The sequence below is a fragment of the Leucopleurus acutus genome (genome assembly GCF_964270905.1).
Source record: "Leucopleurus acutus genome assembly, chromosome: 9".
Taxonomy (NCBI): domain Eukaryota; kingdom Metazoa; phylum Chordata; class Mammalia; order Artiodactyla; family Delphinidae; genus Leucopleurus; species Leucopleurus acutus.
This window is the reverse complement of record NC_139144.1, coordinates 32,708,758-32,734,046: the sequence shown is the minus strand read 5'-3', so window position 1 is coordinate 32,734,046 and position 25,289 is coordinate 32,708,758. Positions and strand designations below refer to the sequence as shown.

Here is a 25,289-nt window from a genome sequence, read left to right as displayed (position 1 = left end):
AAAGAATAAAATACCTAGGAATAAACCTACCTGGGGAGACAAAAGACCTGTATGCAGAAAACTATAAGACACTGCTGAAAGAAATTGAAGATGATACCAACAGATAGAGAGACATACCATGTTCTTGGATTGGAAGAATCAACATTTTGAAAATGACTATACTACCCAAAACAATCTACAGATTCAATGCAATCCCTATGAAGCTACCAATGGCATTTTTCACAGAACTAGGACAAAAAATTTCACAACTTGTATGGAAACACAAAAGACCCCGAATAGCCAAAGCAATCTTTAGAAAGAAAAACGGAGCTGGAGGAATCAGGCTCCCACACTTCAGACTAGACTACAAAGTTACAGTAATCAAGACAATATGGTACTGGCACAAAAACAGAAATATAGGTCAATGGAACTGGATAGAAAGCCTAGAGATAAACCCATGCATCTATGGTCAACTAATCTATGACAAAGGAGGCAAGGATATACAATGGAGAAAAGACAGTCTCTTCAATAAGTGGTGCTGGGAAAACTGTACAGCTACATGTAAAAGAATGAAATTAGAACACTCCCTAACACCATACACAAAAATAAACCCAAAATGGATTAAAGCCCTGAATGTAAGACCGGACACTATAAAACTCTTAGAGGAAAACATAAGAAGAACACTGTTTGACATAAATCACAGCAAGATATTTTTTGATCCACCTCCTAGAGTAATGGAAGTAAAAACAAAAATAAACAAATGGGACCTAATGAAACTTAAAACTTTTGCAAAGCAAAGGAAACTAGAAAGAAGTCGAAAACACAACCCTCAGAAGGGAGAAAATATTTGCAAACGAATCAACAGACAAAGGATTAATCTCCAAAATATATAAACAGCTCATGTAGCTCAATATTCAAAAAACAAACAACCCAATCCAAAAATGGGCAGAAGACCTAAATAGACATTTCTCCAAAGAAGTCATACAGATGACCAAGAAAAACATGGAAAACTGCTCAACGTCACTAATTATTAGAGAAATGCAAATCAAAACTACAATGAGGTAGCACCTCACACCAGTTAGAATGGGCATCATCAGAAAATCTACAAACAACAAATGCTAGAGAGGGTGAGGAAAAAAGGGAATCATCTTGCACTGTTGGTGGGAATGTAAATTGATACAGCCACTATGGAGAATAGTATGGAGGTTCCTTAAAAAGCTAAAAATAGAACTACCATATGATCTAGAAATCCCACTACTGGGCATATACCCTGAGAAAACCATGATTCAAAAAGACACATACACCCCAGTGTTCATTGCAGCACTATTTTACAATAGCCAGGACATGGAAGCAACCTAAATGCCCATTGACAGATGAATGGATAAAGAAGATGTGGTACATATACACAATGGAGTATTACTCAGCCACGAAAAGGAACAGAATTGAGTCATTTGTAGAGACGTGGATAGATCTAGAGACTGTCATAGGAGTGAAGGAAGTCAAAAAGAGAAAAACAAATATCGTATATTAACGCATATATGTGGAATCTAGAAAAATGGTACAGATGAACCGGTTTGCATGGCAGAAATTGAGACACAGATGTACAGAACCAACATATGGACACCAAGAGGGGAAAGTGGTGGGGAAGTGGGTGGTCGTGGTGGGATGAATTGGGAGACTGGGATTGACATATATACAGTAATATGTATAAAATGGATAAGTAATAAGAACCTGCTGTTTAAAAAAATAAATGAAATAAAATTAAAAAAAAAAAAGAAAGAAATCCTATATCAAGGTGAAAAAAAGAAAAAAACAGACTTAAATGCACCAGTATATATCCATGAAACACATGGAATGAATGGGCAAGGGAGGATATTGGAATGAAAATTGTGATACTCTAAGAGGAGGAAGAAAGAGGAAATGTTCAGTATGGCATCCAAACCAAGTCTACAAGTTCTTTTATATGTTGATTAATATAAATTTTTTAATGTTAGCATAGTATGTGTTTAATATTAACATAGTGTAAGTTCTTTAACATGTTGATTAATGTCATCCTTGAAGTTACAGGCATTTTTTTTAACATCTTTATTAGAGTATAATTGCTTTAAAATGGTGTGTCAGTTTCTGCTTTATAACAAAGTGAATCAGTTATACATATGTCTTCCCTCTTGCATCTCCCTCCCTCCTACCCTCCCTATCACACCCCTCTAGGTGGTCACAAAGCACCAAGCTGATCTCCCTGTGGTATGCGGCTGCTTCCCATTAGCTATCTGTTTTACGTTTGGTAGTGTATATATGTCCATGCCACTCTCTCACTTTTTCGCAGGTTACCCTTCCCTCTCCCCGTATCCTCAAGTCCATTCTCTAATAGGTCTGTGTCTTTATTCCCGTCTTGCCCCTAGGTTCTTCTGACCACTTTTTTCCTGTTTTTTAGATTCCATATATATGTGTTAGCATACGGTATTTGTTTTTCTTTTTCTGACTTACTTCACTCTGTATGACAGTCTCTAGGTCCATCCACCTCACTACAAATAACTCAGTTTCATTCATTTTTATGGCTGAGTAATATTCCATTGTATATATGTGCCACATCTTCTTTATCCATTCATCTGTTGATGGACACTTAGGTTGCTGCAATGTCCTGGCTATTGTAAATAGAGCTGCAATGAACATTTTGGTACATGACTCTTTTTGAATTATGGTTTTCTCAGGGTATATACCCAGTAGTGGGATTGCTGGGTCGTACGGTAGTTCTACTTTTAGTTTCTTAAGGAACCTCCATAGTGTTCTCCATAGTGGCTGTATCAATTTACATTCCCACCAACAGTGCAAGAGGTTTCCGTTTTCTTCACACCCTCTCCAGCATTTATTGTTTCTAGATTTTTTGATGATGGCCATTCTGACTGGTGTGAGATGATATCTCATTGTAGTTTGGATTTGCATTTCTCTAATGATTAGTGATGTTGAGCATTCTTTCATGTGTTTGTTGGCACTCTGTATATCATCTGTGGAGAAATGTCTATTTAGGTCTTCTGCCCATTTTTGGATTGGGTTGTTTGTTTTTTTGTTATTAAGCTGCATGAGCTGCTTATAAATTTTGGAGATTAATCCTTCGTCAGTTGCTTCATTTGCAAATATTTTCTCCCATTCTGAGGGTTGTCTTTTGGTCTTCTTTATGGTTTCCTTTGCTGCACAAAAGCTTTTAAGTTTCATTAGGTCCCATTTGTTTACTTTTGTTTTTATTTCCATTCCTCTAGGAGGTGGGTCAAAAAGGACCTTGCTGTGATTTATGTCATAGAGTGTCCTGCCTATGTTTTCCTCTAAGAGTTTGATAGTTTCTGGCCTTACCTTTAGGTCTTTAATCCATTTTGAGCTTATTTTTGTGTATGGTGTTAGGGAGTGATCTAAACTCATACTTTTACATGTAGCTGTCCAGCTTTCCCAGCACCACTTATTGAATAGGCTGTCCTTTCTCCACTGTACATTCCTGCCTCCTTTGTCAAAGATAAGGTGATCATATGTGCGTCGATTTATCTCTGGGCTTTCTATCCTGTTCCATTGATCTATATTTCTGTTTTTGTGCCAGGACCATACTGTCTTGATTACTGTAGCTTTGTAGTATAGTCTGAGGTCAGGAAGCCTGATTCCTCCAGCTCCATTTTTCGTTCTCAAGATTGCTTTGGCTATTCGGGGTCTTTTGTGTTTCCATACAAATTGTGAAATTTTTTGTTCTAGTTCTGTGAAAAATGCCAGTGGTAGTTTGATAGGGATTGCATTGAATCTGTAGATTGCTTTGGGTAGTAGAGTCATTTTCACAATGTTGATTCTTCCAATCCAAGAACATGGTATATCTCTCCATCTATTTGTATCATCTTTAAGTTCTTTCATCAGTGTCTTATAATTTTCTGCATACAGGTCTTTTGTCTCCTTAGGTAGGTTTATTCCTAGATATTTTATTCTTTTTGTTGCAGTGGTATTGAAGAATCCTTGCATTCCTCGAATAAACCCCACTTGATCATGGTGTATGATCCGTTTAATGTGCTGTTGGATTCTGTTTGCTAGTATTTTGTTGGGGATTTTTGCATCTATGTTCATCAGTGATATTGGCCTGTAGTTTTCTTTCTTTGTGACATCCTTGTCTGGTTTTGGTATCAGGGTGATGGTGGCCTCGTAGAATGAGTTTGGGAGTGTTCCTCCCTCTGCTATATTTTGGAAGAGTTTGAGAAGGATAGGTGTTAGCTCTTCTCTAAATGTTTGGTAGAATTCGCCTGTGAAGCCATCTGGTCCTGGGCTTTTGCTTGTTGGAAGATTTTTAATCACAGTTTCAATTTCAGTGCTTGTGATTGGTCTGTTCATATTTTCTATTCTTCCTGATTCAGTCTTGGCAGGTTGTGCCTTTCTAAGAATTTGTCCATTTCTTCCAGGTTGTCCATTTTATTGGCATAGAGTTGCTTGTAGTAATCTCTCATGATCTTTTGTATTTCTGCAGTGTCAGTTGTTACTTCTCCTTTTTCATTTCTAATTCTATTGATTTGAGTCTTCTCCCTTTTTTTCTTGATGAGTCTGGCTAATGGTTTATCAATTTTGTTTATCCTTTCAAAGAACCAGCTTTTAGTTTTATTGATCTTTGCTATCGTTTCCTTCATTTCCTTTTCATTTATTTCTGATCTGATTTTTATGATTTCTTTCCTTCTGCTAACTTCGGGGTTTTTTTGTTCTTCTTTCTCTAATTGCTTTAGGTGCAAGGTTAGGTTGTTTATTCGAGATGTTTCCTGTTTCTTAAGGTAGGATTGTATTGCTATAAACTTCCCTCTTAGAATTGCTTTTGCTGCATCCCATAGATTTTGAGTCGTCATGTCTCCATTGTCATTTGTTTCTAGGTATTTTTTGATTTCCTCTTTGATTTCTTCAGTGATCACTTCGTTATTAAGTAGTGTATTGTTTAGCCTCCATGTGTTTGTATTTTTTACAGATCTTTTCCTGTAATTGATATCTAGTCTCATAGAATTGTGGTCGGAAAAGATACTTGATACAATTTCAATTTTCTTAAATTTACCAAGGCTTGATTTGTGACCCAAGATATGATCTATCCTGGAGAATGTTCCATGAGCACTTGAGAAAAATGTGTATTCTGTTGTGTTTGGATGGAATGTCCTATAAATATCAATTAAGTCCATCTTGTTTAATGTATCATTTAAAGCTTGTGTTTCCTTATTTATTTTCATTTTGGATGATCTGTCCATTGGTGAAAGTGGGGTGTTAAAGTCCCCTACTATGAATGTGTTACTGTCGATTTCCCCTTTTATGGCTGTCAGTATTTGCCTTATGTATTGAGGTGCTCCTATGTTGGGTGCATAAATATTTACAATTGTTATATCTTCTTCTTGGATCGATCCCTTGATCATTATGTAGTGTCCTTCTTTGTCTCTTGTAATAGTCTTTGTTTTAAAGTCTATTTTGTCTGATATGAGAATTGCTACTCCAGCTTTCTTTTGGTTTCCATTTGCATGAAATACCTTTTTCCATCCCCTTAATTTCAGTCTGTATGTGTCTCTAGGTCTGAAGTGGGTCTCTTGTAGACAGCAAATATATGCGTCTTGTTTTTGTATCCATTCAGCCAATCTGTGTCTTTTGGTGGGAGCATTTAGTCCATTTACATTTAAGGTAATTATCAATATGTGTGTTCCCATTCCCATTTTCTTAATTGTTTTGGGTTCGTTATTGTAGGTCTTTTCCTTCTTTTGTGTTTCTTGCCTAGAGAAGTTCCTTTAGCAGTTGTTGTAGAGCTGGTTTGGTGGTGCTGAACTCTCTCAGCTTTTGCTTGTCTGTAAGGGTTTTAATTTCTCTATCAAATCTGAATGAGATCCTTGCTGGGTAGAGTAATCTTGGTTGCAGGTTTTTCTCCTTCAACACTTTCAATATGTCCTGCCAGTCCCTTCTGGCTTGCAGAGTTTCTGCTGAAAGATCAGCTGTTAACCTTATGGGGATTCCCTTGTGTGTTGTTTGTTGTTTTTCCCTTGCTGCTTTTAATATGTTTTCTTTGTATTTAATTTTTGACAGTTTGATTAATATGTGTCTTGGCGTATTTCTCCTTGGATTTATCCTGTATGGGACTCTCTGTGCTTCCTGGACTTGATTAACTCTTTCCTTTCCCATATTAGGGAAATTTTCAACTATAATCTCTTCAAATATTTTCTCAGTCCCTTTCTTTTTCTCTTCTTCTTCTGGAACCCCTATAATTCGAATGTTGGTGCGTTTAATGTTGTCCCAGAGGTCTCTGAGAGTGTCCTCAGTTCTTTTCATTCTTTTTTCTTTATTCTGCTCTGCAGTAGTTATTTCCACTATTTTATCTTCCAGGTCACTTATCCGTTCTTCTGCCTCAGTTATTCTGCTATTGATCCCATCTAGAGTATTTTTCATTTCATTTATTGTGTTGTTCATCATTGTTTGTTTCATCTTTAGTTCTTCTTGGTCTTTGTGAAATGTTTCTTGCATTTTGTCCATTGTATTTCAAGATCTTGGATCATCTTTACTATCATTCTGAATTCTTTTTCAGGTAGACTTCCTATTTCCTCTTCATTTGTTAGGTGTGGTACGTTTTATCTTGCTCTTTCATCTGCTGTGTGCTTTTCTGTCTTCTCATTTTGCTTATCTTACTGTGTTTGGGGTCTCCTTTTTGCAGGCTGCAGGTTCGTGGTTCCCGTTGTTTTTGATGTCTGTCCCCAGTTGCTAAGGTTTGTCCAGTGAGTTGTGTAGGCTTCCTGGTGGAGGGAACTAGTGCCTATGTTCTGGTGGATGAGGCTGGATCTTGTCTCTCTAGTGGGCAGGTCCACGTCTGGTGGTGTGTTTTGGGGTGTCTGTGGACTTATTATGATTTTAGGCAGCCTGTGTGCTAATGGGTGGGGTTGTGTTCCTGTCTTGCTAGTTGTTTGGCATAGGGTGTCCAGCACTGTACCTTGCTGGTCATTGAGTGAAGCTGGGTGCTGGTGTTGAGATGGAGATCTCTGGGAGATTTTCACCGTTTGATATTATGTGGAGCTGGGAGGTCTCTTGTTGACCAGTGTCCTGAAGTTGGCTCTCCCACCTCAGAGGCACAGCACTGACTCCTGGCTGCAGCACCAACAGCCTTTTATCTACATGGCTCAGAATAAAAGGGAGAAAAAGTAGAGAGAAATAATTAGTAGAAGTAGGAAGAAAGAAAGAAAGGAAGGAAAGAAAGGAGGGAGGGAGGAAGGAAGGAAGGAGGGAAGGAAGGAAAACAGAAAGAAAGAAGATACAGTAAAATAAAATAAGGTATAATAAAGTTATTAAATTAAAAAATAATTATTTAGAGAGAAAAAAGGGACGGATAGAACCTTAGGACAAATGGTGGAAGCAAAGCTATACAGACAAAATCTTACACAGAAGCATACACATACATCCTCACAAAACGAGGTAAAGGGGAAAAAATCATAAATCTTGCTCTCAAAGTCCACCTCCTCAATTTGGGATTATTCGTTGTCTAAAGGAGGGAAGGAAGGAAGGAAGGAAAGAAAGAAAGAGACAGAGAGAGAGAGAGGAAGGAAGGAAGGAAGAAGGAAAAGAAAGAAAGAAAAGGTAAAGTATAATAAAGTTATTAAAATTAATTATTAAGAAAAAAATTTAAAAAAAAAACGGACGGATAGAACCCTAGGACAAATGGTGGAAGCAAAGCTATAAAGACAAAATCTCACACAGAAGCATATACATACACACAAAAAGAGGAAAAGCGGGAAAAAATCATAAACCTTGCTCTCAAAGTCCACCTCCTCAATTTGGGATGATTCGTTGTCTATTCATGTATCCCACAGCTGCAGGGTACATCAAGTTAATTGTGGAGCTTTAATCCGCTGCTTCTGAGGCTGCTGGGAGAGATTCCCCTTTCTCTTCTTTGTTCTCACATCTCCCAGGGGCTCGGCTTTGGATTTGGCCCCCCCTCTGCGTTTAGGTCGCTGGAGGGCGTCTGTTTTTTGCTCAGAGAGGACGGGGTTAAAGGAGCCGCTAATTCGGAGGCTCTGGCTCACTCAGGCCAGGGGGAGGGACGGGCGCGGAGTGCGGGGTGATCCTGCGGCGGCAGAGGCCGGCGTGACGTTGCACAAGCCTGAGGCGCGCCGTGCGTTCTCCCGGGGAAGCTGTCCCTGGATCCCGGGAACCTGGCAGTGGCAGGCTGCACAGGCTCCCCGGAAGAGGGGTGTTGATAGTGACCTGTGCTCGCACTCAGGCCCCTTGGTGGTGGCATCAGCAGCCTTAGCGTCTCCTGCCCGTCTCTGGGGCCCGTGCTTTTAGCCGCGGCTCGCGCCCGTCTCTGGAGCTCCTTTAAGCAGCGCTCTTAATCCCCTCTCCTCGCGCACCAGGAAACAAAGAGGGAAGAAAAAGTCTCTTACCTCTTCGGCAGCTCCAGACCTTTTCCCCTCATCTCCTTTTTATCCCACTTTATTCTCCTCATCCTCTAAAGCTCAGCTTATAGTCTTCAGGAAGACTTTCAGATCATTTCTGCTCACAGAATTCATTCCCGCCTTTAAAATCATTTTGTGGAGGTAGTATGGTATAGAGCAGTGGTTCTGGAACTTAAGCAGGCATCAGAATCCTGGTGAGGAGGGCTTGTTAAAACTTGGATTTCTTTTGTCGGTTCCTCAGAGTTTCTGATTCTGTAGGTCTGGGTAGGACCCAGGAATTTGAATTTCTAAGAAGTTCCCAGGTGATGCTGATGTGCTGATTTGGGGACCACACTTTGAAAACGACTGCTATAGAAGCATAGAAGACCATCCTGGGAGCCAGACAGATCTGGATTTGTATCCCAGTTCCTCTACTTCCAAGCTATATGACAGTGAACTAGTTATTTTTCCTCTCTAAAGCTCAGTTCCCTCACCTGTAAAAAGAGAACAATATTAACAACTACCTGGAAGATTAATTTATTAGGATTTAACAAAATGACATATGTGTTATTAAATACTGGATATCTTTGGTATTATTTTTGTTGCTTATGGTAAAAACTAAAATATACCAGCTATTATTTTTGTTGTGGAAAATAAAAGGTTAGAAAATAGAGATTTGTTGACATGCATAGGTCAAACCCAAGAGAATGTAAACTTTCTTACATGCCAGTTTTACATACCCCAAACTGGCCTGTAAGCAAGCTACGTGGATTAGTAGAGCAATCATTTACCTTACAATGGCTATAGTGACCCACTTCTGGGTACATATTACTTCATCCTTAACAAGAGGAACGAAGTGTGTTGATACGTTCCCATTTGATACAGGGACTCCCTATTGGGCAGAGTTTTATTCTAAGTTTCTCAAAGGATTAGCTCTTTCTAATGTTCAGCTTACCATGTCTGCTTTTAGCATAGACAGGAATATCTGGTCCAATCTGCCGTGGTCAAAATGGCAGGGTTGGTTGTGTTTGATGTACACAGTGTAAGTCACAGCAGAGATAGCAAGGGAATTGCATTCCTCCCAAGAGCACAATGGGAATGGCAAATAGGATCTTGGCATGGACCATCTTGACAGGTATTTTCACTTGTAATTCTTGGCTGGGCTTGGCTGAGTGGCTTTGCTGTAAGGTCTGTCTCTAGGTTGAAGGGGCAGTGGCTACAGAGGAAGCTCTTTTCATGGCTATGGGAAAGGTACAAGAGAAGAAGCAGAGGGACTTCCCTGGTGGTCCAGTGGTTAAGACACTGTGCTCCCAACGCAGGGGGCCCGTATTCAATCCCTAGTCAGGGAACTAGATGCTGCCTGCCGCAACTAAGAGCCTGCATGCCACAACTGAAAACATCTCGCATGCCACAACTAAAGATCCCACACATGGCAACGAAGATCCCGCACGCCACAACTAAGACCTGGCACAGCCAAATACATAAATAAATAATAAAAAAGAAACCACTTATTAAAAAAAAAAAAAGAAAGCAAGCAGAAGTATGCAAGGCATACAGAGACCTAGGCTTAGAACTAGCATTCTATCACTTCTGCCCCCTTTGTTGGCCAAAGCAAGTTACATGGGGTGGGGAAAGGTAGTTGGTCTCTGTGATGCCATTAAAGCAATCAATTTACCCCCAAAATTAACAAAACAAATGAAGGCTCTACATGAAGAAAATTACAAATTTTCAATATAAAATCAAGGTCTGAACAAATTGAGAGGCATAGCATGTTCTTGGATGAGAAGATTTAATTATAAAAAACTATTCTCAAATCAATTTATACATTTCATACAATTCCAATTAGAATACCAACTTGGATTTGTTTTGTGGAACTGGACACAGCAACTGGGAAGTTCATTTGGAAGAAAAAAAATCTTAAAAATGTCGAGAAATGTATCTAAAAGAATAGTGAGGGAGACTGCAGATATCAGAACATAGTATAAAGCCATTACAACCCAAGTAATATGAAACCGGCATAGTAGACAAATTGTTCATTCAGACATAGAGCAGGAAACATTAAAATTTAGCATATGACAGGAGTATTTTAATTCAGGGAGAAAAGATTTATTTAATAATTGGTGCTGGCACAACTGGTCATCCATCTATAAGAAATGAAATTGGATTCCTATGTTTCACATATACAAAAGTAAATTCCAGTTAAAAGACTTAACTATAAAAATTAAATTGTTAAGAACTTTAGAAAAAAATCTAAGAGACAACAGTTACAGGCTATGGGGAGAGAAAGACCCTACTACTACTACTATTACTACTATTACTACTACTACTACTACTACTACTACTACTACTACTACTACTACTACTACTACTACTACTACTGCTACTACTGCTACTACTACTAAATAAGCCTAGCATCTATTTTTTTAAAATTTACAATAAAAATTTTTTCTAGCATCTATTTTAAAAATTGATATATCTGAGCATATAAGTACTAAATTTTTTTAATGCAAAATAACTATAAGCAATGCCTGCAGGCAATTTGGAACAAATATTTGCAAAACAGATGATAGATTTAGCAAGGGTTAATAACTATAACATACAGAGAGGTCTTAAAATTTGACAAAGAAGACAAACAGAAAAATAAACAAGGGATATGAATATGCAATTCACAAGAGCAAATCCAAACAGCCAATAAATATATTAGAAGATGCTCTAATGTGCTAGCAGTGATAAAAATGCAAACTAACATTAATACATTGCTTTACATCTCCCAGACTAGCAAGTACTAAAAAAAAAAAAAAAAATCTAAACAGGGATAACAGCTATTGCAAGCAGAGATAAAAAACCAAGGGTACACTCATCACGCTAGTAGAAGTGAATTTTCATAGTCCACCTCTTTGGTACCCCAATGTCACATTTTTCTTCCCATTTAAATAACCCTCTCACTCTCTTTAAAGTCCAAGGTCTCTGGGTGATGTTCATTCCTTTCCATGTGGTCTCCTCGTGTTTCCGCAGTGTCAAATGATGTAAAAACTTAAATACAATTTAAGTTGTATGTATGTTGTAATTTCAACACAGACATATGCAGTAATTAAACATTAGGAAAAATTGCAAAATAAGCTTCCATTTGAAAAGGGACAGAGTGAAAACATCCACCTGTCACTGGTCCACAGCAAACATTCAAAACCCTGATGGGCAGGAGTGGCAAGGGCTCTGTGGTGTCAAGGAAGTTGCTGCCAATCTAGCAGACCTTGTTTCTGTTTTCTGGGAAATCCCTCTGTCCTTCCATTCATGCCTCTGTTTCTCCCTGAGATGGGAGTAAGGGATCCTCCTTGTCCATCATATTTCATGAGAAGGAGTGAGGTCAACTACCTAGTTGTTTTTTGTTTGTTTGTTTGTTTTTGTGGTACGCAGGCTTATCACTGTTGTGGCCTCTCACGTTGCGGAGCACAGGCTCCGGACGCGCAGGCTCAGCGGCCATGGCTCACGGGCCCAGCCGCTCCACGGCATGTGGGATCTTCCCGGACCAGGGCACGAACCCGTGTTCCCTGCACCGGTAGGCGGGCTCTCAACCACTGCGCCACCAGGGAAGCCCAACACTTCTTTATTAGAGCTTGCTATGCCTGGAATTGCACTAGTTTAGGCAGATATGTTAACTTGCTGGTTCTCAAGCTTGGGTATGTATCAGAATCACCTGGAAACTTTCAATAAAATGCAGATGTTCAGGTCTTATCCTATTTCAGTGAGCCTCCATATCTTGTACTAACTTTCTGGGTTGGTCCAGTATGTACCTAACTTTGAATTCTTCCTGCATTAACTCATTATATCTAAGGTTGCTATCATTTCTCTCTTTACAGAAACCCAAGCTAGGATTCAGAGAGGTTAAGTAATTGGTTTGAGTTGGCTGGAAGAGAGGGAGAACTTAAAAGGTAAGTTTTGCCTGAATTGGTGGGGAGTTTAGAAGCTTGAAGATCTTAGTTGATATTAATATGACATTACTCTTGCTCACAGTCTGGAGAAAATTGATGACATTATAGACAGGTATGCTTAGAAAAAAGTATTGCACATTAACAAAAGAAACAAGAAAACATTCTCAGCATCTGTTTGCCACCTTACATTATTAACCCATTTTTTTCATTAAGCATTTCAAGTATTATTTGCGCATAGTTAAAAAAAAACAATGGAGAAAAAGTTTCTCCCTCAATATTAGATGTTTCTAATGCATCCTAAGGACTGGCATGGGGAGTGTTTATGCACTTTTTAAGACTTACATTTTATAATGTATGTCATTTTGGGTCATTTCCCTCATCACCCAATCCCAGTTTTGGGATCCCACTGCATATAGAATAAAATGTAAGCTCCTTTACATGAGCTAAAACACTCTTCTTGATCTGGCGCTGCCTGCTTCTTCCACTATTTCTGCCATTTCCTTTAACCGTATTTCACCTCACTGGCTTTGTGCTGTCTGGGGGTCTTGCATCAGATGGCTCTTCTGCCTGAAAGACTCTCCCCCGATCTTGTCTGGCATTCAGGTGTTACCTTAGATGATCCTACGCAGTTCGTCCGTTAGTCTGTTTTATTTTCTTATAAGTGTTGATCCTATCTGAAACTATCTTATTTATGTACTTGCTTACTGTCTTTCTCCTCCATTCACAAATAAGCTGCATAAGAATAAGGACTTTGTCTTGTTCCTCAATGTTTCCACAATATCTTGAAAAAAAAAAAAACAGTGCCTGGCATATAACAGGGCATAATACATATTTGTTGAACGAAAGAATATGCCTTTCATACAGAGGAACAGACACACACACACACTCTCACTCTAAGAAATTTACAACAATGGGATCATGTTATCATTAAAAAAATTAATTCTGTGTCTTGGAGATTTTCCCAGAAAAACACACACAGATCTACCTAGTTCTTTTTTTACGGTTTAAAGATCTCCAGGATATAAAATTTAGTTAAAAATAAAAAAGCAAAGGGCATAATGTAATACTATTTTGTGGATGTACTGTGATTCGTTTATTTAGACCCCCATTGATGGATATTTAGGTTGATTCCAGGAGTTTGCCGTTTCAGAAATACAGAAATGAATATAATCACACTAGTGTCTTGGAGTACTTTTATCTCTCAGTTTAAAAATTTTAATATTTCAGTTGCATACGTAAGCAATATTTTATCAGAATCACCATATTATGTGACTGTTATTGCTGGCGGGAGGGAGATATTACTAATTAAAATTAATATCTAAGGATTTTCAAAGATTGATAGGATAATTAGGGAGAAAACTTCTTATTTATTTTAGCTCCAGATTTACTGTGTTATTATTATATGTGAGATGCCAATTTTTAAATGAATTTCCTGGAAAAGAAAAAAACATTTCCTTATTACTCTGACTTTTGAAATAAAATCAAGAATTGGTTAATTTCTCAAGTGTAAAATTCAGCAGTGCCCATGCTTGCTGACCCATGAGGAATTTGAAAAGGCTGGCTAATGCATTATTGATTGTACTTTTTCTATTAGTTCTAGAAAGTGGGCAGTCCTTGGGGTGGGGTGAAGGGTTCAGGGCCTAGGTGGATCATGCTGTGTGTCTCCTTCTCTGCTCCACCAGTCTTGTTAATCTAGTGATATCAGGTCACAAGGAACACTGTGCTTCTGTAGATCGAGTGTATGTGAGACTCGGGTCCGGTTAGCCCGCAGAACCAACTCCTGCCTCATCCCATGGATGCTTCCTTGAATTACAATTCATCTTTCACAAGAGGAGAGGACAAGGTGGAGGACAGCTGGCCCACGGGCATTTATCTGATCCACGATAGCCTAGATCGGTGTTTCCCAGAGGGTTATGTTTGTACCTCTTTGGACCTCTGGACACATTCTAATTTATCAGTCTTTATTTTAAAAGCATTCATGGAAGCCTAAGCAGGGCCTCCCACCTGTTGTTCCCAACCCCAAACTATATCTTGACATGTCGCTACCCTCTGGGAAGCCACAAGTTACCGTAGCGAGAAGCAATAACCAGTTCTCTAAGACCTGGAAGGACCTGCCTTTCCTTGTTGGCAATTCCAGGTTTATTTACACACCCAACCCCAAGAAGAAAGAAGGCCAAAGAGCATCTGTGTGTGCCTTATGCTTTTAAATGCTTGACAAATGCTTATACTTTTAAGGGTGGCCAAATGAGTACTTTGAGCCTTACCAATCTGGTTTAGCAATTCCTCCTTCCTTGGGGAGAAGATAGGGGTTGGCATAAGGTGGTTGGAGTGGCAGATATATCTCCTCTTCTATATCTGGATTAAGTTTAAAAAGAGATTTTTTTTCCAAGTGGAAATGCTAGAACTCATTTAAGGAACAGAAGTTTGAAGATAGGGAATATTTTGAACCCACCTTAATCTGTGTACCTCACCCTTTTGTCTTTCTGAATTGCTTTAATGTAATATATATATATGTAACACATATATAATGTATATATATTACATTAAATACATATATATCTAATATTCATATATACCTTTTTCTTTCTTTTTCTTTAAGTAGATCTTGAGAAGTCCACATATAGATCTAAGTATATAACATGCTTGGTTATATGATGTCAGGAGTATTCTGATCTATCTTGGGCCTTTTTCCAGTGCTAATGGCTAAGGTTCCATGAACTGCCAGAACACCTCTGAAAGAAGATGAAGTCACTGGCTGAGACTCCCTTGCTCCCCACCCAGGCCAATATTTCAGAATTGTAGATGAAAATCACAGTGTAAGATTTTTTCTCACCCATTTTCTTATATCATGGTGTTTACTATGGGAGGTTTTAATGGTAATTAGTGTAGTATTGAACTTTGAGGATATAATGAAATGTGGACAGGTTTTTAACCTATGTATGAACCTTTGCAGGAATGTTTGCCTTTGAGCCAGGCTTGAGCATCTCATTATTTATTCCCATGATGCCAGTTGACTGAACTGCATAATAGTTCCAAAGATTCTGTCTGCCAGACTCTTGTCTATTTTCATAGTGTATTCAGAAGACTCTGAAAGGACCTGATACTTAGGAAGAAAGGGCTGGTTCAGTTAGTGGAGACTAGAGGCATTTGTTCATTTTCTGTTTGGGAAAATTGCCATTATTTCACCAAGATGTTATAATAAAAAAGCTACTTACTCATTAAATGATAATGTAGTGTTTTCCCTTCAAAATGGGAAGACTGAATATAATTTTTTCTAAAGAACCCATTATTAATGTTAATGATTTATAGGTCCCTTATTACTTTGCTTACCGCTGATGGGGCAGTGGTGAGGTCTGAAAGTCCAAAACTTTACCCCCATAATTATAGATATATTCCTTCCAATAGTAACGGAAAAATTGTCTATAAACATAATTTTATAAGTTTGTAAATGTAATTTTATAGGTAGTTGAATCATAATTAGGGCTCTGATGAATTATTCTATTTTGTGTGTTTCCATTTTATTTTATCAAGTTTTTTTTTTTTAAAGCTAGGTACATTTTTACTCTATTATTGAGTATATTTCACCTTAGAAAGGGATAGTCACAGCTCTTTTATCCTAGAAGGAAGGGAGTAAAGAGGTGAAAATTACAGGAAACAGGAGTAGATTGAGTTTTATGACCCTCCTTGTAACAAGGAGAACCAAGAGCATATAGTACAAGGATGGAGCTACTCTTCCACGAAAGAGGCTATTTCTTGAGTCTGGTTTCAGATATCCCATCAGAAATAATGTCATGAGCATACATGAGCACAGTACATAGTGAATATATATCTTCTCTACAGGAATAAAATTTTACATCAAAGACATATTTTCGTGCTTAATTTTTGGTTCTATGCTGTATTTCAAAGCTCTGAAATGACTTTAAAATTATTTTTGACTAAAAGATTTAAAAGACAAATCGTGCATCTCTTGAAGGTTAGAGTCAAAGAGTACGTCAGGCCCTGGGAAATCACTGCAGACAGTGGTAAAATAATTTCAGATCTACATCACAGCGTTCTTATGCTTTGACTAAAACTAGATTGAGAGATGGTGGCATAATGGGAGGGGAGAGCAGGTATTGTAAAACTCGTCCGTCAAGGAGGCATCGATAATGGGACGGAAGGTTACTTTAAGAGGGGATATTTCATTCTCCTAACCTGAACATTCCAGAATAATGCTTTCTAGAGAATTTGCAAACAATTTATGAAGAATGACAACATTAAGATGTCAATGGTGACAAAGCTTAATACAAATCAGCATGGTAAAGGTAGTTGAGTAAATATGGAATATCCTTTAATACGTAAAACAAAATTCCATGAGGGTTACCATGTCTAATTTTATGTTGTCATGAAAGGATGACAATAAAAAACAAATAACAAGGAGATAGGCCCATTTACTATTCTTAATTTTGTTGCTGTTCCTTCCTGCAAATCCCCTAAAAAAGTGAATGATACCACAGCATGGCTTGAGATGTCTCAAGCTTTGCATTTCTTTCTCTCATTCCTCTTTTTCCCTTGGGCCAACATTATTTAATATTCTAGTTGTTTACCCCTTGAGTTAATTATCATGGGTTACAGAGACCAAGTTGTCCTATCTGTTGCATATCATTAAGTGGCTTCATTGAAACGTTAAATTAGGGCTTCCCTGGTGGCACAGTGGTTAAGAATCCGCCTGCCAATACACGGAACACAGGTTCGAGCCCTGTTCCAGGAAGATCCCACATGCCGCAGAGCAACTAAGCCCATGCGCCACAACTACTGAGCCTGTGCTCTAGAGCCTATGAGCCACAGCTACTGAGCCCACGCACCACAGCTACTGAAGCCTGTGCGCCTAGAGCCCGTGCTCCGCGGTGCGAAGCCACCTCAATGAGAAGCCCATCGGCACAACTAGAGACAGGCCGCGTGCAGCAACAAAGACCCAACGCAGCCAAAAATTAAGATAAATAAATTAAAAACAAACAAAATGTTAAATTATATTAGGTGAAAAACATTTGTCCGTTCTGCTCATTTATCTACCATCCTTGCTAACTCTCTTTATGAAAAACCATTTGTGCAAAGATCTTGATGAGGGAAGAGGAGAAACTCTTATAGATTATAGATTTTGTAGAAACACAATTGATCAACTCCACCATTGTTGGCTCAGAGTGAACCCCTTGGTGCTCAAATGGAGTTTGAGTGAGATTATGGCCAGAGCTTCACCGCCTTGACCTTCGTGGAAACTATGATCACACTGGCCAGGGAACATGTACTAGTTTCCTATTAAGATCGTGTTTGTTAAGCATCTGTTAGAAAGTTACTGACTCAGCAGGAGTGCCTCTACAAAAGGGCTCCAAATTTATACTCTGTGTAATTGGGCGGTCAGCATGTGGTCAGTCTCTGTGAGCGGCAGAAAAGGGTGGAAGTGAGGTTTGTTTGGAGGGTTATCTTCTGTGTCTGACCCTGGTTGGACTGGCTTTACTCTCTTTTTTTTTTTTTTTTAACTCTCTTTTGGTAGAGCTCTAGAATTGGGTTGGAGATCTATATCCATCATGCAGTAGAGTTTCTTGTTTCAGGGCTCTGATGTCAGAGAGATCTGGATATAAATCCTGGGTCCGCTGCTTACTAGCGGTGTGAACTCTAGGCGTCAGTTTCCACATTTGTATTACTTTTTAGACTTTTCGTAAGGATTACGTCATGTCTGTAAAAGCACTCAATTAAGGCTGGTCACTGTTATTTTAGTGACGTAAGGCAAAAGTAAAAATGCAAATCACGATGCTTCCATTTTTTCTTAAAGACTGGATATGAGCTATAGGGAGTGAAGGATGAGTGTGTGACTGGAGATAGCATTGGGGTACCCCTAGGATTTCCCATAGCTCCCGGGGTTCATGCTGCTCACTGGCTTTTCAACTCTTCTTTGCTTCCTTCTGTTCCAGAGCCTGAGTTGTAAAAGTCAGGAATAATGGACTGGTGAGTAGGCAATACAGAGGCACGTACAAATCCTCCAGCCTACGAGACATTTGCTTCTCAACAGACATAGATTTCATAGTCCAAATAGTCATAGCATTTTGTAGTCAAAAGGAAGCCAGAGGCTGTAAATCGATCCTGCTCATTGCTGAGTGCAGAGCAGAGATTCTGGGATTAACTGTGTTGAGGCTTCTAAAGGATACCAGACTAAAGCAAATAGAAAATTTACTAAACATGGTGTTACAGGTTGGATTGTGTCCCCCCACCCCCAGATTCATATGTTGAAGTCCTAAATCCCCAGTACCTCAGAATGTGACTTTATTTGGAAATAGGGTGATTGCAGATGTAACTAATTAAAATAAGATGAGGTCATATTGAAGTAGGGTGGGCCCCTAATCCTATATGGCCAGTGTCCTTAAAAATAGGGAAAATGTGGGGCTTCCCTGGTGGTGCAGTGGTTGAGAATCCACCTGCCGATGCAGGGGACACGGATTCGTACCCTGGTCCGGGAAGATCCCACATGCCGCGGAGCGGCTGGGCCCATGAGCCATGGCCGCTGAGCCTGCGCGTCTGGAGCCTGTGCTCCACAACGGGAGAGGCCACAACAGTGAGAGGCCCGCGTACCGCAAAAAAAAAAAAAAAAAGGAAAATGTGGAGGCAGACATGGGCACAGGGAGAACACCATGAAGTCCTGAAAGCAGGTATTGGGGTCATGCAGCTATAAACCAAAGAGCACCAGAGATTCCAGCAAACCACAGGAAGCTAGGAGAGAGACATGGAACAGAGTCAGTAGTACAGCCCTCAGAAGGAACCAAGCCTGCCCACAGCTTGATCTTGGACTTACAGCCTCCAGAACTGTGATACAATAAATTTCATTTCAGCCAGCCAGTTTGTGGTACTTTGTTTTGACAGCACTAGTAAAATAATACGCACAGGTAAAATTATTTCCATTTCTCTGAAACAGGGCTGGGACTAGGGTGAAGCAAATGAAGCACCTGCCTCAGGCACATTTAAGGGGCACTAAAAATACCCTTCAATAATGAATATGCATAACATCTTCATGCAGTATTTAAAAAATTGAAATTAATGCAAAAAATCAATGCCAAACAGAACATCAAAAGTTTAAATAAGGACGGGGAACAGTGGTAGCTTCGTCTTGAGCATATCAGAGCCTGGGGCAAAAGGAATGAAAAATTAATAATAAGATCATATCTTTATTTAAACTTCCGATATTTTGTTCATCATGGATTTTTTGGATACTTTTGATGTTCTAAAATATTGCATAAAATATTATGTATCTTGATCTCTTAGGTTTTTGGCACCCCTTAAATTTTACATCTCACTTGCCTCACCCTAGTCCTTGCCCTGCCTCAAAACCATCCACTGAGGATAGGACTCTACTTGCAACACAGAGTAGGCTGAAACCTGTGTGATTCCCACATTCATCATTTTGTTTTTGGCCAGAGAAACGAAGAGTGCTTGCCAGATAGTTCCGCCTGTCTTTCATGTCATCTCGAACACAAAGATTAACATGAAATTCAATTTCTCAACTCCAAAGTGATTCCCTTGCTCTCACCCTTTCTTCAGTTCCACTTTATTCTCACATTAATTGTGGGCAGAACTTCAGTACCATTATTAATTCTGCTGTCTTTCTTGTCACCCATGTCCAGTTGTTAAGTCAGGCTAATTCTTTCCCTATCTCCTAAGTAAAAAGGGCCTTATTGTGCTTTTGCAAAATAAATATTAAAGAATTCATTGAGATATAAGATTTCATATATTTTAATGGGTATAGAGAAGAGAGTAAAAGATTATCAGTAATTTCACCATCCAGAGATACCTTTTCTCAATATTGTAATGTACATTCTTCCAGACACTATACATTTGTGCTTGCAAATATGTTTTCAAAAATGGGATTATACTATATATGTTTTTTGGTCGTCTTCTTAACTTGTTAATTGCCTTGTGAATTGTGTACGTCTTTTCAGGTTCATAAATCCATGTGTAGAAAATAATTTTTAATGGTTTCATGGCATCCAAATAAGTGGATGTACCTTCATGTATTTAACCAATATCCTGTTATAGAACATTAGCTTATATCTACTTTTTATTACTATATACAACACCATGATGAATATCTCTATACATGTACACTTAACTGATGATTTCTTTAGGCTGAGTTATTAGAAGTAAAGTTATTGGGCCAAAAATGTACAGATTTTATTATTTTATTCCTATTGCTAAATTAACAAAATTTTGCTTTTACCATTGGCTTATTCAAGTGCCTCTTTCTCCTAGGTCTCATTCGATGTTTTGAATATTTCACTTATTTTGTGAATTTCCTATTCATGTACTTTATATATTCTCTCTTTTGGGTGGTTCATCTCTTTCAGAGTGGTTTTTTAAACACTTTTATTAAGGATATTGTGTGGATATTAAGTCCTAGTAATGTTATGTACATATTGCTAATATTTTTCCAAGTTCACCAGTTGTCTTTTAACTTATGCTGTGTTTTACCCAACCAGAAATGTTGTTTTATGTAATCAAAAATGTCAATATTTTCCTTTATTTCTTACTTTGGAATCATACTCAGAAAATCCTTCTCCACCTCAGGACTATAAAAGAGTTTACCTAAATTTTCTTTTAGTACAGTCATAGTTTCATTTTTACAAGTACATTTTTAATACATTTAAAATCCATGTAAAGGTTCTGATGATTCTTCCTGTCACTTTCTTTCTAATCTTCCTGCTACTGACCTCTTTTGGGCCCTGTATGACTGTAGCCATCTCCTATTTCTTGTCTTTTTTAAAAATATGTATTATTCTTATGATCCTTTGGAAAAAAACATTCCAGAGACTGTCCATTGTTAGGAGAAAAAAAAAAAACAACCCCTCAGCGCCCTCCAGCCAATTCTATTTTTCTAATCTTGGTACTCAATCTTACCTCTCTACATGAGCTTTCTACTCAAGATGGGCTGAAATAATCCTTGTCTCCCAAATACATCTCCTTGCCTTGTATGCAGTTCTCTCCTCATGAAACGCCCTGCCCACACCCAAACCATTCTTTTTTTTTTAATAAGTGAATTTTTATTTTTTATTTTTTTGTTTTTGGTTGTGCAGGGTCTTAGTTGCGGAAGGCTGGCTCCTTGGTTGCGGCTCTCGGGCTCCTTAGCTGTGGCATGCGAGCTCTTAGTTCCCTAACCAGGGATCGAACCCACATCCCCTGCATTGGAAGGCGGATTCTTAACCACTGCACCACCAGGGAAGTCCCCCAAACCATTCTTTAAGGCACCTCTAGGAAGTTGTTTCTGGGCACACTGTTCACAGAACCCTTGCCTGTTTGTGAAACTCCTATATCGCTTATATGTTTGGGTCCTAGTTGTATGCTGGCTTGCTTTGTTATTTAACATTCTACTTATGTGTTTTAAAGTCATAGATTTAAGGGTTTCAGAGTTGGGAGAGTCTCAAAATCTGTCATCCAATGTGTTATCTGACATCAAAACCCTTCTACAATATTCTTGCTAAATAGTCAATAAATTTCTATTTGATTACCTCCAATAATGGGGAACTCACTATATTCCATGACTGACCATGCCATTCCCAGTTACATCTTAATGATTAGGAAAATCTTTTCTTATTAAAAGCCCTCAAATCTGCCTTCTTGTGTCTTTTGCTCTTGGAGGGAGTTATGGAAAGAACAGTAAATGTAGGGTCTGGAAAAACTAGTTTTGAATCTTGACTCCACTTGCTAATTGTTTTGTGATCTTGGGCAAAATGCTCTACTTCTGTTGGGCTTCAGTTTCCTCACTTGTAAAAGACGGCTGATACCTACTTCATATTGTGGTAAGAATAGCATTAACTGAGAATTAAAGTAATTAAATGAGGACATATATGAAAGTCTCTGGCATAGATCTTAGCACTGAGTGTTTGATAAATATTTATTGAATTAGAATTTGATTTATCTTCCAGAGCCCTGCAGACAAAATCAAATCCTATAAGCTGATGTTATATATACTTTATGTACGTCTTTTCTTCTCCATCTAATGTTTCCAATTACTTGAGTTATTTTCTGATATCATGATTTCTTAGGTCATAATGTCCACCCTCCCCACTCTCCTGGTCACTCTTTTCTCAACATACTGCACTTTTTCCTCATACCCCTTAAAGGATGGGATTCTGAACTCTGGCAGGCACCCCCAAAGTCACCCAGTCAGCATCCTATCATTCTATATATCAGTTACAGTAGCTCTCGAACCTGGATACATATTAGAATCACCTGGAGAGTTTAAAAAAATACTGATGCCTCCCCAGCGCTTCTGTTTTAAAAGATCTTGAGTGACAACTGAGTACTGACACGCTTTAACAGCTGGTCGGGTGATTCTAATGTGCACAGGTCTATAAATTCCTTGAGAACAGATTTGCCATCTCTATTTGACATGCCTGGAGACAGAAATGTTTCAGAACCAGATTCCCCCACCCTCACCTTTTGAAAAGGTAAAATGGTGCATAAATCATTAATATGAAATAGGCTTTGTGGGTCTGGATCTTTCCCTTGCAGTCAAATACATAAATATTTTGACAATGACATACCTAAACATTCAAGTTGAGTGGAAACTGTAAAGGCCATAAATAGCCTTGTGTTAGCTGAGATCTAGTTTTGCAGCCAAATGAATTTTGGCACAAAATTTCAGAAGAAAATTGCAGTTTTGAGAACTTCCAAATTGTAGATAAGGGATTGTGGGTCAGTCTTTGGTGGTATCTTTTTACCATTTAGCCTGGTGTGCTGCCCAAACCTGTGAGTTTAACACATATTCGGTGAATGAATGAATGAGACAGACTTTTCTATGTGTTAACTCTAGAGGTATTAGTATATTTCCTAAAGTCAATTTTCCTCCAACAAAGAGTGCCTTTGGACCTTAAAACTTAAAATAATCTAATTTGAAAGTCACTGAAGGAGAATAAGAATCAGTTTGTTTTGTTTTTTGTCATCTCAGGATTTTTATACCAGAAATGTATTCATATCAAATGACTGAAGACAGATGGAGAGCTTTTCTTATATGGGATTGAAGTAAGTGAACCAGTAAATGTTTTTTGCCTATTATGTGCAAAGCATTATAACATATTCTGTAACAATTGAGAAACGGGTTAGAGCACAGCTGGAAAAATCTAAGTTGCAGTGAGAATCACAATGAAGGAATCTGAAGAATATTTTGACTTTGAATAACCGACATTGTAAGTCTAATGTTTAATCAACATTAAACAAGGTAGAATGGCAGGAGTTTACACATATAAACAGAATTAAACTGTAAGAATCAGCAAGCATCAATCAATTAACCAATCAGTCTCCAGTTCTCTTTGCTTTCAAAGTAGAAAGTCTCTGAAGAAATGAGATCTGTGTAGACATTTAGTGCAGACTGGGGTGCTCTCAGCCATTTAAGAGGAGACATTGGAGTGGCATTAAGATGGTTGTCTTTACTGAGTGGTTTTTACCAGGAGGAATCTATTTCCTAACTTAGACATTGTATTAATCAGGGTTCTCCAGTGAAACAGAACCAACAGGATGCATATATATTCTGATTATGTGTGTACAGAGATTTATTATAAGAATTTGGCTCACGCGGTTATGGAAGCTGGCAAGTTCAAAACTCTGCAGTGTAGGCTGGTGCACCCAAGACCCAGGAGAGCCAATGATGCAGATGAAGTCCAAACTCAGTCTGCTGGAGGATTCCCTTTTCCTTGGGAGGCGAGTGTTTTTGTTCTGTTCACGTCTTCAACTGACTGGATAAGGCCCATCCACATTATGGAGGACAATCTGCTTTACTCAAAGTTCACCAATTTAAATATAAATCACATTCAAAAATACTCTTCAAGGTGATACATAAAATTAACCATCACAGATATTAATGCAAAACAACCTCTCCTCATCTCAATATTTAAGTTTAATTGGTTACAGGTAGATTTGACTATAGTTATATTTTTTTTTCAGAGTCCCAAATGCATATTGCTTTACTTCATGGATTGGTTTCTTTTTTTTTTTTTAGATCTGCACGTGTCTACCAAGCTCCCAGGAGATGCCAGTGCTGCTGGTCTGAGGACCATACTTTGAGGACTCAGGGGCACTATTTTATGCTCCTGCCTTCAGAGGGAAACAGTGTATAGCAGAGACAAAGGAATCTTTTCCTGAGTTCTGAGTTTCAAAAGTTTAGATCTTTGGGGGAAAAGGGAAGAACTTAGGAAAAAATGTAAAGATTGGAGAGAAGTCATGATACAATTGGACTGGATTACAAAGAAAATCAGTGTCCCTAAGAAGAACCCTTCTCCCTCCTACCCTCCCCCCACCCCCTGGTTGGGAGAAGCAGAACTCCAAGAGAAATGTGGGGAATCTGTGGGGAGTTATAAGATTCATTCATGCCAGGTAGGTGGGAATTTATAAAGGAAATTAATTAGCCTTACATCTTACACATGTAAGATGTGTTTCATAAGTTTTTTTTTTTAAACTATGTTAATGATTTGTTCCGTGCTTACTCTGTTCGAGGTAGGGGCCAGCCAACAGTTTTATGTATTTTATTATTTCATCCTCACAACAACCCCATGAGCCATGGGGTAGCTACTTCTATTATCCACATTTTCAGCAGAGGTTCAGTGAGGTAAGGGGTGTCCTGCCTATCCCATGGTTAATAAGTAGAGGACCCAGGATTTCCGATGAGATTTTTGTGGGCATTAAATGAATTGATATTTGTATCTGTGAGCCAACTGTGCCTGGCCCATAGTAAATATTATATAAATGTTAGCAATTATTGTTACGATTCCTTGATTTTAGATTTTAGAAGATCCTCTCCCAGTTCTTTCTCTTCTACTGACAGAGCTAGAGTTTTCACCTCTTTCTACCCCTTCTGCCAAAAGACCTGAGACCTGTGTTCACTCCTTCTCTAGCAGAGCCAAGAGACTGGTAGAGAAAACTTCTGTATTCAACATGATGTATAGGAAGTAAGAAGACAGGAGAAGCAGCTTTT

At 38.6% G+C, this 25,289-nt stretch overlaps 1 protein-coding gene across 1 annotated transcript in view; it reads left to right on the top strand.

Moving 5' to 3' along the window:
* The window catches only part of ELAPOR2 (endosome-lysosome associated apoptosis and autophagy regulator family member 2), a gene marked incomplete at its 3' end in the record, with an annotated part of 288,322 nt that overhangs the window by 43,914 nt on the left and 219,119 nt on the right, over window positions 1–25,289 (top strand). The window contains exons 2-4 of the mRNA XM_082846355.1: window positions 12,230–12,301; window positions 23,271–23,344; window positions 24,318–24,691. The remainder of the gene's footprint in view (window positions 1–12,229; window positions 12,302–23,270; window positions 23,345–24,317; window positions 24,692–25,289) is intronic.